This window comes from Pan troglodytes, chromosome 12, assembly GCF_028858775.2.
Source record: "Pan troglodytes isolate AG18354 chromosome 12, NHGRI_mPanTro3-v2.0_pri, whole genome shotgun sequence".
Classification (NCBI taxonomy): Eukaryota; Metazoa; Chordata; class Mammalia; order Primates; family Hominidae; genus Pan; species Pan troglodytes.
The window spans coordinates 101,338,897-101,356,653 of NC_072410.2; the positions used below are offsets into that span (position 1 = coordinate 101,338,897).

The window sequence follows — 17,757 nt, forward strand, 5'->3', positions numbered from 1 at the left end:
CACAAGAACAGCAAGGGAGAAATCCACCCCCATGACCCCCCCCAACACGTCCCACCAGGTCCTTCCTCCAATTTGACATGAGATTTGTGCGGAGACACAAATCCAAACCATATCAAGAGGGAAAAAAGATGAAGTAAACAAATTCTTGGAGACCTGAGAAAACATGAAACACAGACATGTACTGCAAGTTCCAGAAGTAGTAAAAAGATAGAGAAGAGTAAAAAATTTGACAAAAATATCTTAAATTTGATGAAAATTATTAACTAAAAAACTAAGAAGCTCCACAAAATCTAAGTAGAGTAAACATAGAGTCACACCTTGACATACCTCAGTCAAATGATTGAAAGACAAAGAGAAAGAGAAACCTTGGGAACAGCAAAAGAAAAATGACTCAACACATACAGAAGAAGCACAATGTGATAAATAGCTGACTTCTCATCCAAAATAATAGGAACCAAAAGGCATTGGAATTACATATTCAAAATGCCAAAAGAAAAAAATGTCAAGCCAGCATTCTACATTCAGCAACTTTCTTTTACTATTAATGTGAAAGGAAAACATTCCAAGAAAAACAAAAACTAAGAAAAATTCACTCCTGTTACACATGACTTAACAAAATCACTGAAATAAATCTAAGCTGAAAGGAAGTGATACCAGAGGGTGTAGCTAAAATCCCAAAGTAGAAATGAAGAACACTGGGAATAGTAAAGGCTTTGGTAAATAAAAAGCTCTGTGAATGTACATTTTAATAATATAAATAAAGAAAAACTTATAGATTGTGTATTTATAAAATATATATGTAACATTATATAAGAGTATTAGTCCAAGGGAGAGACAAATAGAAGATATATTGGAAAAAAATTGTATTAATATATTTTATTGCAATAAAGTAAATGAAGTAAATTGGGTTTATGGGTAAATTGGGTTTATGTTAAGATACATATTGTAATTCTGAAAGAAACAGCAAAGAAAATACTAAAACTATACAGTAGGAAATCATCAGAAAACTTGAATTGACATATGCAAAATACTGGCTTTAAAAAGCAATAGAGGAGAGGCTGGGTGCGGTGGCTCACACCTGTAATCCAAGCATTTTGGGACGCCAAGACTGGTGGATCACGAGGTCAGGAAATCGAGACCATCCTGACTAACATGGTGAAGCCCCATCTCTACTAAAAATACAGAAAAAACATTAGCCAGGCGTGGTAGCGGGCACCTGTAGTCCCAGCCACGCGGGAGGCTGAGGCAGGAGAATGGCGTGAACCCCGGAGGCGGAGCTTGCAGTGAACTGAGATCACTCCACTGCACTCCAGCCTGGGCGACAGAGCGAGACTCCGTCTCAAAACAAAACAAAACAAAACAAAAAGCAATAGAGGAGAAACAGGGAAACCAAAAATAAGACAAATGGTAAACAAGTATCAAAATAGTGTTAAAACCAAACACAACAATAATTACATTAAACATGAATGGTCTACCGTTCAAACATCATTCAAATGGTAAAGATTGCTAAACTGAGTAAAAAAGCAAGCGACATAGACATTATATAACATAAAATGTAAAGTGGCATTACATGGCATAAGAAATTAGTGAATTTGAATATTGATCAATAAAAATTATATAATATAAAGAAAAGGCCAAAAAAAGTGAAAAGAGCCTTAGAGAAATATGAGAAAAAGCCAAGCCCACTAAATGTTGTCTATAAGAGGAACACATTAGATTGAAAGACATAAATTGGTTGAAAAGAAAATAATGGAAAAAACACAACATATATTATACAAAAAATTACCATGAAAGAGACGAACTGATTACATTAATTTTACACAAAATACATTTTAAAACAAATATTGCTAGAGTTAAAGAGGGATATTTCATAAGGATGAAACATTAATACATTAGAAAATTTTAAAAATATGAATGTATAAAACCTCACAAAAAAGTCCTGAAATACATAAAGGAAAAACTTACAGAATTCAAAGGAGAAATAGACAAATATTAAGAATAGTTGAAAATGTCAACGCTTCACTCCCAAATAATAATAGAAAAACTAGAAAGGAAATCAACAGGGACATAGAAAATTTAAATAACTCTGTCAAACAGCCTGTTTCAAGCAATATTAATCAAACACATCAACCAAAATCTGCAGAATAAACTTTTTTTCAAACACACATAGAACATTATTGAGAATAGGCCAGTTTCTGGGCCATAAAACAATTCTCAATGAATTGAAAAGATTGAAAAGTATACAGAGTATGTTCTCTGACCACTCAAGATTAAATTGGAAATTCGTGATAGAAGCAAATCTGAAACAATCATAATATTTGGACCTTAAATAATATACTTTGTATAATCCATGAGTCAAAGTAGAAATTAAGGAGTAGCTTATACTATTGAAATTATGAACACACACACACAACATATCAAAATTTATGGAGGCAGTTAAGGTTGTACAGGGAAATCTGTAGCTTTAAATGTACAAGTTAGAAAAGAAAAGAAAAAAAGGATCACAAGTCAAATGACCTGTTTCCACCTTAACAAATTATAAAAAGGGGAGCAAACTACATATAAAGCAAGAAAAGCTAAAGAAACAATAAAGATTAGAGTAAAAATGTAACAGTAAACAAATATAATGATAAAATCAACCAAATGTTTATTCTTTTTAAACATCAAAATTTTACAAACTCTCAGTAAGAATGACTAATAAAATAAAATAAGTAACAAATTATCAAAATCACTAATGAGAAAAGGATATTACAGCCTTCTCCATAAAAACTAAAAAGTTTATAAGGAAATATTAGCTTAACTGTATTCCAACAAATTAGACAAGTTAGAGTATATGGACAAATTCCTAGAAAGGCACACTTTCCTGGAAATCACCCAGAAGAAAAAATAATAATCTCAATAGACGTAACAAGTAAGGAAGTTGATTTATCAATTAAAAATACTCCTTCAGAGAAAAGTTTATACCCAAGGGGTTTCACTGGTTAATTACACCCAAACATTTAAAGAAGACCATTCCTTCACAGTCCTCCCAGAAAATATAATAGAAACAAACACTTCACTAGTATAGGAGCAGTATTATCTCGACACCAAAACCTTACAAAAGCATTATCAGGAAGAGAATACTTCTGACCGGTGATCATCACAGAGATTCAAAAATATTTAAAAAAGAAAAAAAAAAGAACTTAGCAAACTGAATTCAGAAACATATAATAAAAATTATTCAACATGACCAAGTGGAGTTTATATCATGAATACAAGGTTTATTAAACATTTGAAATCACTTACAATAATAGACCATTCATATTAATAAAATAAAGGGAAAAATTTACATGACTATCCCCATGGATGAAGCATAAGCTTGTGAAAAAATGTAACATCCTTTCATAATAAAATCTCACAAGCTGGGCATAGTGGCTCATGCCTGTCCTCCCAGCACTTTGGGAGTCTAAGGCAAGGGGATCACTTGAGACCAGGAGTTTGAGGCTGCAGCGAGCCATGATCATGCCACTGCCCTCCAGCCTGGGTGACAGAGTGAGATCCCAAACCCCCACCCCCCAAAAATCTCGCTATAGACAAGAAAAAGTTGAAATTTTCCTTAACCTAACAATAGAAAAAACAAACAAACAAACAACAAAAAGAAACCCTTCATCTAACGTCATACTTAATGGTGAAAAACTGAATCCTTTCCCCAAGATTAGGAACAAGGCAAGGATGTTCTAGTATGCTCTCTCCACTTCTAGTCAACATTGCATTGACAATTCTAACCGGTACATTAAGGCAAAGAAGAATAATAAGCTTGTATATACTAAGAAAGATGTACATATGACTTCACCAAAGAAAGTACAAATGGATAATAGGCACATGAAAAGCTGCTAGAAATACTAAATAAGTCATTAAGGAGAAGGAGGAAGAGAAAAGAAATGAGCAAAAAGCAAGAGAAGAAAAAGAGGATGAAGAGAAGAGACAGAAAAGAGAGAGAAGGAGGAAGAGGAGAAAATAAAAGCAAGCAGAGGAAGAGATGGAGAAGAAAGGGAAAAGAGAAGGAGAAGGAGAAGGGGAAGGGATAGAGAGCTTAATTAAAGAGATTCAGATCTAAAGAAATAAAATTGCATTTATTCACAGGTAACATAATTTTACAGGTAGAGAATCTTGCAGAATAAGCACACACACACACACACATACACACACAGAGAGACACTATCTACAGAATAAGCAAATAAATTTAGCAGATACAAGATCAATACACACAAATTCTATATATATTCCACATAGTAGCAATGAGCAATCAGGAAATAAAAAAATAAAATTCTACTCAGAATATCACAAAAAGAATAATATAGTTAGGAAAAAATTAACACAAGATGTATATGATTTCTACACTAAATACCATATATTACTTCCAAAATAAATTAAATTTAAACAAACAGACATTCCATGTTCATGGATTAAAAGGCTCGATAGTGTTAAGATGCAGTTTCCCCCAAATAGATGTCTAGATTGAATGCAATCCTTGTTAAAACCCCAACAGAATTTTTTTTTTTAGAAAATAGCAACGTTTTATGAACGTGCAAAGATTTCAGATAGCCCAATAATTTTTCAAAAAAAGAACAAATTTGGAGGACTTATATTACCAGATTTCAAAACTTACTATAAAATGACAGTATATAATCTACATGTGGTATTGGCATAAGAAACTAAATTAAGAGTCTAGAAAGAAACCCTTATATTTATGAGTAATTATTTTTGACAAGGCAATTTAACTGTCTTCCCAATGAATAGTGCTTGTATAATTAGATATCCACAAGCAAAAAGGTGCATTTAGATGCTTACTTAACATTGCACACAGAAATTAACTCAAAATGAATTATCAGCCTAAACATAAAAGCCGAAACTGTAAAACTCTTTAAAGAAAATACAAGAATAACATTTCAAGACTTTGAGTTGGGCAAAAATACAATACCGAAGCTTAAGCCATAAAAGAAAATATGATAAACTGTATTTCATTAAAATGAAAAACATTTGCACTTCAAAAGACATCATCAAGAAAATGAAAAGACAATGCATAGCCTGAGGAAAAATATTTGGAAAATACATATCTGATAAAGGACTTTCCTCCACAATATATATTATAAAGCATAGTATGTAATATATAATTTAATAGCATCGTATAATACCATAAAATAGTATTATATGATACATATGATCATTCAAAACTGAAAAGACAAATGACCAATTTTCTTCAAATTGGCAAAGCTTGTGTATTCCGAGAACGATGTACACATGGCTTCACCAAAGAAGGCACAAATGGATAATAAGCACATGGAAAGCTACCATACATTATGTCACTGAGAAAATGGCATTAAACACATGAGGTACATTACAAACCCACTAGAATGATTATAATCAAAAAGTCTGACCATACTTAATTTTGGCAGGGTTGTGGAGAAAATAGAACCACCACACATTGCTGGTAGAAATGTAAAGTGGTGTAGCCACTTTGGAAAACAGGTTGACAGTTTCTTAAAAAGTAAAATGTAAACTTACCATATGACCCAGCAATTTTGCCCTCAGTAATCTGCCCAAGAGAAATGAAAATGTGTCCACACAACGATTTTAACACAAATGATCATAAAGCACATTTATTAATATAATAGCCAAAAACTAAACAATCCAAATAGCAGATGATAAATGGATAATACGACCAAATGTGTTCTATATCCATACAATGAATTATTTAGCATTATAAAGGAATGAAACATTGATACAAACTACAATATATATGAACTTCAAAAACAATACACTAAGTGAAAGAAGCCAGACACAGAAGACTACATACTGTATGATTATATTTATATAAAATGTCCAGGAAAAAAAAAAAAAGCAGAGATAGAAAGCAGACAAGAAGATGTCTCTGGTAGGGGAGGTGGGTGAAGTTACAGTGGAGACCGACTACAAATGAGCTCAAGAGAAGTTTCTGAGACTGATAAAAATTCTATAACTGGATTATGGTGACAGTTGCACAATTCCATGAATTCAGTAAACATCATTGATTTGCATACATACAAAACATAAATAAGACACAGTTCCTCAACTGTCACCCTAACCCATTTTGTTGGATTCAGACTGAGGTAAACAGCTATGGTCTTACACAGAAGCAATGAAACCAACTTTTTAAAAAATTTGGACAATACTGGAACTTAAGTCCAATATTAAAAAACAACAAATTATTACGTGCAAATCCAATCAATATTATTGGAAACAATACAAATAAGAGTTTTGTAAATGCCCCAAAATATTTAAATGACATTTCATCTCTCCCTAAAAGAATATTGGGTAATTGATGACAGTTAGGTTTTGAAGCTAGGTTAGCTCAGTTAATCGTCGTTCACTGAGAACCTAATGGATGATGAGGACTGTGGGAATTCTGAGGATTCAAATGTGACAAAGTTCAGCCTCTTTAACATGTCCGCTCTACTAAGTACTATATGGACCTTAGGTGAAATGCTTGATCTCTCTGGGTGCCAGTTCTCCTATCTGTACTATATGGACTTTGGGTGAAATGCTTGACCTCTCTGGGTGCCAGTTCTCCTATCTGTACTATATGGACCTTGGGAGAAATGCTTGATCTCTCTGACTGCCAGTTCTCCTATCTGTAAAAGAGGCATTAAATGAAAGAAACACATGTGAACTCTAGAGCAGGCACTTAAAAAATGTTTCCTCCCGCAGGGTGTGGTGGCTCGGGCCTCTAATCCCAGCACTTCAAGAGGCTGAGAGTGGGGGATCACCTGAGGTCAGGAGTTTGAGATCAGCCTGGCCAACATGGTGAAACCCCATCTCTACTAAAAATACAAAAAATTAGCTGGGTGTGGTGGCACATGCCTTTAATACCAGCTACTCGGAGGCTGAGGCAAGAGAATCACCTGAACTTGGGAGGCGGAAGTTGCAGCGAGCTGAGATCGCGCCATTGCACCCCAGCCTGGGCAACAAGAGTGAAACTCTGTCTCAAAAAAAAAAAAAAAATTTCCTCCCACCTACATTTCTAAAATAAATGGGAAGTTGAGGAGATACAGGCTTGTGGTTAAAATAATTGTGCCTTTTTCCAGAGAGTTGAAACTAAATGCTGGCTTCATTACAGGGATTTGGAAAAAGTAACAGATGTTCTCTGATGAGAAACCTGCTGAGATAAACCATCCAAGTGTCCAACCAGGTAAATGGAATGGGCCATGATTGACATTATTTCTTACCTGTGGAGTTTCACTGCTGCTTCCAAATTTGGAGCTTTGTTTCTGAAAAGAGATACAACAGAATATCAAAGAGCTGATCCTCCCAAAGCCACGAAGCTGTCTGGTGTTCCTGGATTCCCTGAGATTCAGAGTTCCCAGGATGGGAAACAGAACTATTGCTAGGAAATACAGTGGGCACAGGAGAAGTGAAAGATACTAGGAATGGGAGAGAGAGAAATGCCTGACACTTCAGTCAGGGCACTGCAAAATCCTGAGGAGAGACAAAATCCTTGGGAGGGAGGCATCCTGAGGTGCACAATTAAACCCAACTGAACAAATGTTTTTTGGAAGCTTAATTTTGTCCAAAACTGTTCCAGGATGTGAAGCTGTAGAGTCAAAAATAAGACCTTCCTTTAAGAAGCTCATAGATGTTTAGGGGCTATGGATGTTAACAAATAATTATATAGTTCTAGGCAGTTCCAAGATGACCAAATAGGAACAGCTCCAGTCTACAGCTCCCAGCGTGAGAGACGCAGAAAATGGGTGATTTCTGCACTTCCAACTGAGGTACCGGGTTCATCTCACTGGGGCTTGTCGGACAGCGGGTGCAGCGCACCAAGCATGAGCCGAAGCAGGGTGAGGCATTGCCTCACACAGGAAGCACAAGGGGTCAGGGAATTCCCTTTCCTAGCCAAGCAACACTGTGACAGACGGCACCTGGAAAATCGGGTCACTCCCACCCAAATACTGTGCTTTTCCAATGGTCTTAGCAAATGGCACACCAGGAGATTATATCCTGTGCCTGGTTCAGAGGGTCCCACGCCCACGGAGCCTCGCTCACTGCTAGCACAGCAGTTTGAGATCAAACTGCAAGGTGGCAGCAAAGCTGGGGGAGGGGCACCCACCATTGCTGAGGCTTGATAGGTAAACAAAGAGGCCAGGAAGCTTGAACTGGGTGGATCCCACCACAGCTCAAGGAGGCCTGTCTGCCTCTGTAGACTCCACCTCTGGGGGCAGGGCATAGCCGAACAAAAGGCAGCAAAAACCTACCTCTGCAGACTTAAATGTCCCTGTCTGATAGTTTTGAAGAGTGTACTGGTTCTCCCAGCATGGAGTTTGAGATCTGAGAACGGACAGACTGCCTCCTCAAGTGGGTCCCTGACCCCCAAGTAGCCTAACTGGGAGGCAACCCCAAGTAGGGGCAGACTGACACCACACACAGCTGGGTACCCCTCTGAGACGAAACTTCCAGAGGAATGATCAGACAGCAACATTTGCTGTTCAGCAATATGTTCTGCAGCCTCCGCTGCTGATACCCAGGCAAACAGGGTCTGGAGTGGACCTCCAGCAAACTCCAACAGACCTGCAGCTGAGGGTCCTGACTGTTAGAAGGAAAACTAATGAACAGAAAGGACATCCACACCAAAACCCCATCTGTACGTCACCATCATCAAAGACCAAAGGTAGATAAAACAACAAAGATGGGGAAAAAAACAGAGCAGAAAAACTGAAAATTCTAAAAATCAGAGCACTTCTCCTCCTTCAAAGGAAGGCAGCTCCTCACCAGCAATGGAACAAAGCTGGATGGAGAATGACTTTGATGAGTTGAGAGAAGAAGGCTTCAGATGACCAAACTTCTCTGAGCTAAAGGAGGAAGTTCGAACCCATCTCAAAGAAGTTAAAAACCTTGAAAAAAGATTAGACAAATGGATAACTAGAATAACCAATGTAGAGAAGGCCTTAAATGACCTGATGGAGCTGAAAACCATGGCACAAGAACTACATGACAAACGCACAAGCTTCATTAGCCGATTCAATCGGCTGGAAGAAAGGGTATCAGTGATTGAAGACCAAATGAATGAAATGAAGCGAGAAGAGAACTTCAGAGATAAAAGAATAAAAAGAAATGAACAAAGCCTCCAAGAAATATGGGGCTATATGAAAAGACCAAATCTATGTCTGATTGGTGTATCTAAAAGTGACAGGAGAATGGAACCAAGTTGGGAAACACTCTGCAGGATATTATCCAGGAGAAGTTCCCCAACCCAGCAAGGCAGGCCAACATTCAAATTCAGGAAATACAGAGAACACCATAAAGATACTCCTCGAGAAGAGCAACTCAAAGGCACATAATTGTCAGATTCGCTGAAGTTGAAATGAAGGAAAAAAATGTTAAGGGCAGCCAGAGGGAAAGGCTGGGTTACCCACAAAGGGAAGCCGATCAGACTGACAGCTGATCTCTTGGCAGAAACTCTACGAGCCAGAAGACAGTGGGGGCCAATATTCAACATTCTTAAAGAAAATAATTTTCAACCCAGAATTTCATATCCAGCCAAACTAAGCTTCGTAAGTGAAGAAGAAATAGAATCCTTCACAGACAAACAAACACTGAGAGATTTTGTCACCACCAGGCCTGCCCTAAAAGAGCTCCTGAAGGAAGCACTAAACATGGAAAGGAACAACCAGTGCCAGCCACTGCAAAAACATGCCAAATTGTAAAGACCATCAATGCTAGGAAAAAACCGCATCAACTAACGAGCACAATAACCAGCTAATATCATAATGACATGATCAAATTCACACATAACAATATTAACCTTAAATGTAAATGGGCTAAACGCTCCAATTAAAAGACACAGACGGGCAAATTGGATAAAGAGTCAAGACCCATCAGTGTGTTGTATTCAGGAAACCCATCTCATGTGCAGAGACACACATAGGCTCAAAATAAAGGGATGGAGAAAGATCTACCAAGCAAATGGAAAACAAAAAAAGGCAAGGGTTGCAATCCTAGTCTCTGATAAAACAGACTTTAAACCAACAAAGATCAAAAGAGACAAAGAAGGCCATTACATAATGGTAAAGGGATCGATTCAACAAGAAGAGCTAATTATCCTTCATATATATGCACCCAATACAGGAGCACCCAGATTCATAAAGCAAGCCCTTAGAGACCCACAAAGAGACTTAGACTCCCACACAATAATAATGGGAGACTTTAACACCCCTCTGTCAACATTAGACAGACCCATGAGACAGAAAGTTAACAAGGATATCCAGGAACTGAACTCAGTTCTGCACCAAGTGGACCTAATAGACATCTACAGAACTTTCTACCCCAAATCAACAGAATATACATTCTTCTCAGCACCACATCGCACTTATTCCAAAATTGACCACATAGTTGGAAGTAAAGCACTCCTCAGCAAATGTAAAAGAGGAGAAATTGTAACAAAAATCAAACTAGAACTCAGGATTAAGAAACAGACGCAAAACCGCTCAACTACATGGAAACTGAACAACCTTCTTCTGAATGACTACTGAGTACATAACGAAATGAAGGCAGAAATAAAGATGTTCTTTGAAACCAATGAGAACAAAGACACAACATACCAGAATCTCTGGGACACATTTAAGACAGTGTGTAGAGGGAAATTTATAGCACTAAATGCCCACAAGAGAAAGCAGGAAAGATCTAAAATTGACACCCTAACATCACAATTAAAAGAACTAGAGAAGCAAGAGCAAACACATTCAAAACCTAGCAGAAGGCAAGAAATAACTAAGATCAGAGCAGAAATGAAGCAGATAGAGACACAAAAAACCCTCCAAAAATTCAATGAATCCAGGAGCTGATTTTTTGAAAAGATCAACAAAATTGATAGACCACTAGCAAGACTAATAAAGAAAAGAGAAGAATCAAATAGATGTAATAAAAAATGATAAAGAGGATATCACCACCAATCCCACAGAAATACAAACTACCATCAGAGAATACTATAAACACCTCTATGCAAATAAACTAGAAAATCTAGAAGAAATGGAAAAATTCCTGGACACATACACCCTCCCAAGACTAAACCAGGAAGGAGTTGAATCTCTGAATAGACCAATAACAGGCTCTGAAATTGAGGCAATAATTAATAGCTTACCAACCAAAAAAGTCCAGGACCAGATGGCTTCACAGCTGAATTCTACCAGAGGTACAAGGAGGAACTGGTACCATTCCTTCTGAAACTATTCCAATCAATAGAAAAAGAGGGAATCCTCCCTAACTCATTTTATGAGGCCAGCATCATCCTGATACCAAAGCATGGCAGAGACACACACAAAAAAAAGAATTTTAGACCAATATCCCTGATGAACATCGATGCAAAAATCCTCAATAAAATACTGGCAAACCGAATCCAGCAGCACATCAAAAAGCTTATCCACCATGATCAAGTGGGCTTCATCCCTGGGATGCAAGGCTGGTTCAATATACGCAAATCAATAAATGTAATCCAGCATATAAACAGAACCAAAGACAAAAACCACATGATTATCTCAATAGATGTAGAAAAGGCCTTTGACAAAATTCAACAGCACTTCATGCTAAAAATTCTCAATAAATTAGGTATTGATGGGACGTATCTCAAAATAATAAGAGCTATTTATGACAAACCCACAGCCAATATCATACTGAATGGGCAAAAACTGGAAGCATTCCCTTTGAAAACTGGCACAAGACAGGGATGCCCTCTCTCACCACTCCTATTTAACATAGTGTTGGAAGTTCTGGCCAGGGCAATCAGGCAGGAGAAAGAAATAAAGGGTGTTCAATAAGGAAAAAAGGAAGTCAAAATGTCCCTGTTTGCAGATGACATGATTGTATATCTAGAAAACCCCATCATCCCAGCCCAAAATCTCCTTAAGCTGATAAGCAACTTCAGCAAAGTCTCAGGACACAAAATCAATGGCAAAAATCACAAGCATTCTTTTTTTTTTTTTTTTTTTTTTTTTTGAGACGGAGTCTCGCTCTGTCGCCCAGGCTGGAGTGCAGTGGCGCGATCTCGGCTCACTGCAAGCTCCGCCTCCCGGGTTCACGCCATTCTCCTGCCTCAGCCTCCTGAGTAGCTGGGACTACAGGCGCCCACTACCACGCCCGGCTAATTTTTTGTATTTTTAGTAGAGACGGGGTTTCACCGTGTTAGCCAGGATGGTCTCGATCTCCTGACCTCGTGATCCGCCCGCCTCGGCCTCCCAAAGTGCTGGGATTACAGGCGTGAGCCACCGCGCCTGGCCCACAAGCATTCTTATACACCAATAACAGACAAACAGAGAGCCAAATCACAAGTGAACTCCCATTCACAATTGCTTCAGAGAGAATAAAATACCTAGGAATCCAACTTACAAGGGATGTGAAGGACCTCTTCAAGGAGAACTATAAACCACTGCTCAACGAAATAAAAGAGGATACAAACAAATGGAAGAACATTCCATGCTCATGGGTAGGAAGAATCAATATCATGAAAATGGCCACACTGCCCAAGGTAATTTATAGATTCAATGCCATCCCCATCAAGCTACCAATGACTTTCTTCACAGAATTGGAAAAAACTACTTTAAAGTTCATATGGAACCAAAAAAGAGCCTACATTGCCAAGTCAATCCTAAGCCAAAAGAACAAAGCTGGAGGCATCACACTACCTGACTTCAAACTATACTACAAGGCTACAGTAACCAAAACAGCACGGTACTGCTACCAAAATAGAGATACAGACCAATGGAACAGAATAGAGCCCTCAGAAATAATACCACACATCTACAACTATCTGATCTTTGACAAACCTGACAAAAACAAGAAATGGGGAAAGGATTCCCTATTTAACAAATGGTGCTGGGAAAACTGCTAGCCATATGTAGAAAGCTGAAACTGGATCCCTTCCTTACACCTTATACAAAAATCAATTCAAGATGGATTAAAGATTTACATGTTAGACCTAAAACCATAAAAACCCTAGAAGAAAACTGAGGCAATACCATTCAGGACATAAGCATGGGCAAGACTTCATGTCTAAAACACCAAAAGCAATGGCAACAAAAGCCAAAATTGACAAATGGGATCTAACTAAACTAAAGAGCTTCTGCACAGCAAAAGAAACTACCATCAGAGTGAACAGGCAACCTACAGAATGGGAGAAAATTTTTGCAATCTACTCATCTGACAAAGGGCTAATATCCAGAATCTACAAAGAACTCAAACAAATTTACAAGAAACAAACAACCCCACCAACAAGTGGGTGAAGGATATGAACAGACATTTCTCAAAAGAAGACACTTATGCAGCCAACAGACACATGAAAAAATGCTCATCATCACTGGCCATTAGAGAAATGCAAATCAAAACCACAATGAGATACCATCTCACACCAGTTAGAATGGCGATCATTAAAAAGTCAGGAAACAACAGGGGCCGGAGAGGATGTGGAGAAATAGGAACACTTTTACACTGTTGGTGGGACTGTAAACTAGTTCAACCATTGTGGAAGTCAGTGTGGCGATTCCTCAGGGATCTAGAACTAGAAATACCATTTGACCCAGCCATCCCATTACTAGGTATATACCCAAAGGATTGTAAATCATGCTGCTATAAAGACACACGCACATGTATGTTTATTGCAGCACTACTCACAATAGCAAAGACTTGGAATCAACCCAAATGTCCAACAATGATAGACTGGATTAAGAAAATGTGGCACATATACACCATGGAATACTATGCAGCCATAAAAAAGGATGAGTTCATGTCTTTGCAGGGACATGGATGAAGCTGGAAACCATCATTCTCAGCAAACTATCGCAAGGACAAAAAACCAAACACTGCATGTTCTCACTCACAGGTAGGAATTGAACAATGAGAACACTTCGACACAGGAAGGGGAACATCACACACTGGGGCCTGTTGTGGGGTGGGGGGAGGGGGGATGGATAGCATTAAGAGATTTACCTAATGTAAATGACGAGTTAATGGGTGCAGCACACCAACATGGCACATGTATACATATGTAACAAACCTGCACATTGTGCACATATACCCTAGAACTTAAAGTATAATAAAAATATATATAAGAAAATTATTATTATATATGTGAGAAATGCATTAATGGGAAATGTATAAGGAAGTAACAGTCACTTCTGCTTCTGCTATCCAATTTTTGTAAATTCCAGCAATCAAAAAGGATTTTTTTGCATCAAGAAAAATTATCCAAACTTTAGAATATGGGAAATCCTTAGAACTGATTTAACAGTGCATTTTCCAGAGGAAATTATTTTGTGCTAATAATCAGAACTTTTTGGCTGGTAGTATTAGAAATACAAATCAAATTAGTTTTCACAAAATAGACAAGCTTCTAGCAAGATGAGGATACCACTGGGTCTCAGAGATGACCAGATGATTGTGTGGTCTCAAATACCACCCAGGCTTTTTCTCCAGCTCTCCTTGTATCTAGATAACAAATTCTTTCTTCCATATGGGCTTCCCTGATACAAATGAAACCATGAATGCTGGTAGCTTCAAGGTTTACATGTTTCAGGTTCTCCACCTCATATCTGCACCCTCTAAACCAATAGGAAAGTAACTGAAACGTGCACCCTCTAAACTTCACTCAAAATCAGAAGCATGATCACAATGTGAGTGGGCACCATCCCCAAACCAATCAACTGTGACCAACAGTGTGAGGCCCTCAAAAACATGAAGTCCCACACCAGCACTGGATGGTTGGTCTGGAAGAAGAAAATTTCACGGAAGTAAGAGGGTACATTTCCCAGAAGAGGGGCCACCTCTGCACAAGCAGAAAAAGTAACACTTCTTCCCCACACTGTTTTTGCTTTAATTTCTGGTCTTTTTTCATACTTATTGAATCCTGCCCTGACCCCATCTCCATTCAACCCTATTGCAAGTCTCCTCTATCACTTCATCCACATACTATGTGAAGCTGTTTTGAAAAATCAGGTTGTGGAAGCAGACGGCAACATGCCTTCTAGATTTTTGTGCACCTTTGGGAGTATTTATTAAGACAGAGTTCACGAGGGGCTGAAGTGCTCATGAAGTGGGAGGCCAAGGAGGCAATTCCGGAGCAGCAAGTCAAACATGAAAGAAATGGAGTACAATGACACATTTTGTCATTAGAGGGGCACTTTAAGCGATCTGAAGAACACAACACTCCTGGCAGATATTTGAATAATCAACTTTCTTTACCAAGTATAGACTCTCAGTGCTTCTGCTAATACATTACATTTAATCATTTTCCCTTTTACACATGATAGCACATTAACCACAAATAAGGAAGAGTAGTGATTATCTTTCCAGTGAAATATGGAGTAAAGCCATTTCTGCAATCCCAATGCCTTGTTTATCTGTAATAAGAGGAGCTCATGTGGATGCATGTGTGTTGAGGAGGGGCCATAGGCAATGTCAATCAATTGTATTCATAAACACAGCTTAGAGGCAGACCCTGCATAATTTAGACTCCCCCTGGCTTGCTGCTGCCACAAGCAGGCATGCTTTATGTTGCATTACCATTTTGATTGAACAAACAGGGTCAATAGCGGCACTTTTTCTCATCCAAGGAAAGAAAATTATTCTGAATCCAATCATCAATCAATGCATGTAATCAGGCTGTTTAAAATAGCTTGAGCTCTCACATAACTGGTTATTCCTAGGAATACAGTTGAAAAAGCGATAGTTTGGGCTGACTTGTTAATCCTAGTACATCCTCACAAAAGTGTTAGAAGGCCAACAAAGACTCAACATATGCTCCACTATTAACAAGATTATGGCAAGAGAATCATTTGAGAAGTTAGAGAGTCTACCCTCTGAGACCTCTAGTATCTGCATTCATTTGCATATAATTGTTTATCCATTACTTTGCCATACCATACAGCTACACCATTTTTCTATAATTTCTAGAGGTTAATGGCTTTTTTTCCCCTCTAAATTCAAAGTCAACATAACTGACACTAAAGTCAAGAAAATGTTCTTTTCAGAGTGCTGTAACAACAGTTGGCAGTCTGTACATTGTGAAAAATGTATTTGATCAAGGAACTTTTGCTAGCAGCATGCCAATGGATCCACACTGATTTACTTGAGAAATAAAGGAATTAATCCTCATCTTCCATTTACGGATAGAAAGCCGTCTGAGACATCTTGCACCACACAAATCTCCGACTTAGCCTTCATACAGCCTTTTGTGAAAGCAAATATAATTACAGAGCAAAAGAGAGGAACAAAAGAGCAGATTTTGAATCTCCCCCTGAATGGCCAGAAAAATGAGCAGGCAGCTGGAGATGAGTGAGTTTCGATTGTAGCCATCATGTTCTGAATCCTCTGACTTGGCACAAGTGTTGGGGTCATCTGGACTGCGGGGCAAGATCGAATGATGCGGCTGGGCAAACCCACCCATCATTATTGGGATGTGTGCTCCTGGTGCAAACAATAGATATCTTTTATCCTTGCTCTCAACTATCACATATGTGCTTTCTGGTTCACAAATTTCTCCAGGAGAAAACTGTTTCTAAAAATATTTCAACTGAGTACCTCAAGACTGAATAAGATAGATATATTTTAACATAGTTTTAAAACATGGTTGAGGCACAGGTAAACAAAGGGCAAAAGTCAGAAACCATGGATGTGGAGAGCTGTGGCTGAGTGAACACTACAGTCAGAGAATGCTCTGAGGGCATCTGCTAATATGTGGGGGATGAGATTTGGCTTTATTTGGAATTTCTTTTAAGTGCAATTGAAATAAATATAACATTAAAAATACAATTTTCAGCATACAATTCAGTGGCATTAATTGCATTCACACTGTTATGCAACTATCACTTCTATCTATTTCTATAACTTTTCCATCACCCCAAACAGAAACTCTATACTCATTAAATCATGGTCTAATCCATTTTTCTCTTCCCTGGCTCCTGATAGCCTCTAATTTACTTTCTGTCTCTAAGAATGTGCTTATTTTGAATATTTCATATATATGAAATAATAATATTTATCCTTTTGTGGTTGGTTTATTTTACTTAACATAATGTTTTTAAGGCTTATCCATGTTGTAGCATGTATCAGAATCTCATTCTTTTTTAAGGCTTAATAGTATTCCATTGTATGCGTGCACCACATTTTGTTTTGTTTATCCATTCATGCATCAATGGATACTTAGATTTTTTCCACCTTTTGACTGCTGTGAATAATGCTCCCATGAATATTGATGTACAAATATCTGTTCAAGTACCTGTTTTCAATTCATACATATATAACAGATTCAGCATTTTAATGGGTCACATTAAGTCAAGTAAAAGCAGACAAGGCCTGGAGTGCCAATATTAGGGAGACCCTAATAAACCTGAGCCTACCAAAGGACAACACTCTCAGTGAGTGAACTATGAACATAAGAACTTCTCCCTACAGAAGGTTTGCTATGTAGATCTTGGCTATGAATGTGTGGAACAGACAGACAAACAAAAGGCAGTTGAGAGAATTCATAAGCTAGAACCCTAAACAACACGGGTTTGGGGCTACTATTCACACTATTTATGTGGCCTGAAAAACTTTAGCCACAAAGCTCTTGGGTTGATTGGGCCTTCAAGTAACCAGCAAAAACAAACACAGACATTCTTTATCAAACAGAAATTTTCAAGAAACATGAACTAACAAGGAGAAACCATTAAACAAATATAGAAACAATTCATACACAAATAAAGCCAGCATAAA

General features: G+C 37.9%; 1 long non-coding RNA gene across 1 annotated transcript in view; it reads right to left on the reverse strand.

Annotated features, from left to right (window-relative positions):
- The window catches only part of LOC134807828 (uncharacterized), a 175,756-nt gene that overhangs the window by 34,474 nt on the left and 123,525 nt on the right, over positions 1–17,757 (reverse strand). The window contains exons 2-3 of the long non-coding RNA XR_010149181.1: positions 7,245–7,286; positions 5,545–5,575 (exon numbers count right to left, since the gene is read on the reverse strand). This is a non-coding gene — a long non-coding RNA (uncharacterized LOC134807828). The remainder of the gene's footprint in view (positions 1–5,544; positions 5,576–7,244; positions 7,287–17,757) is intronic.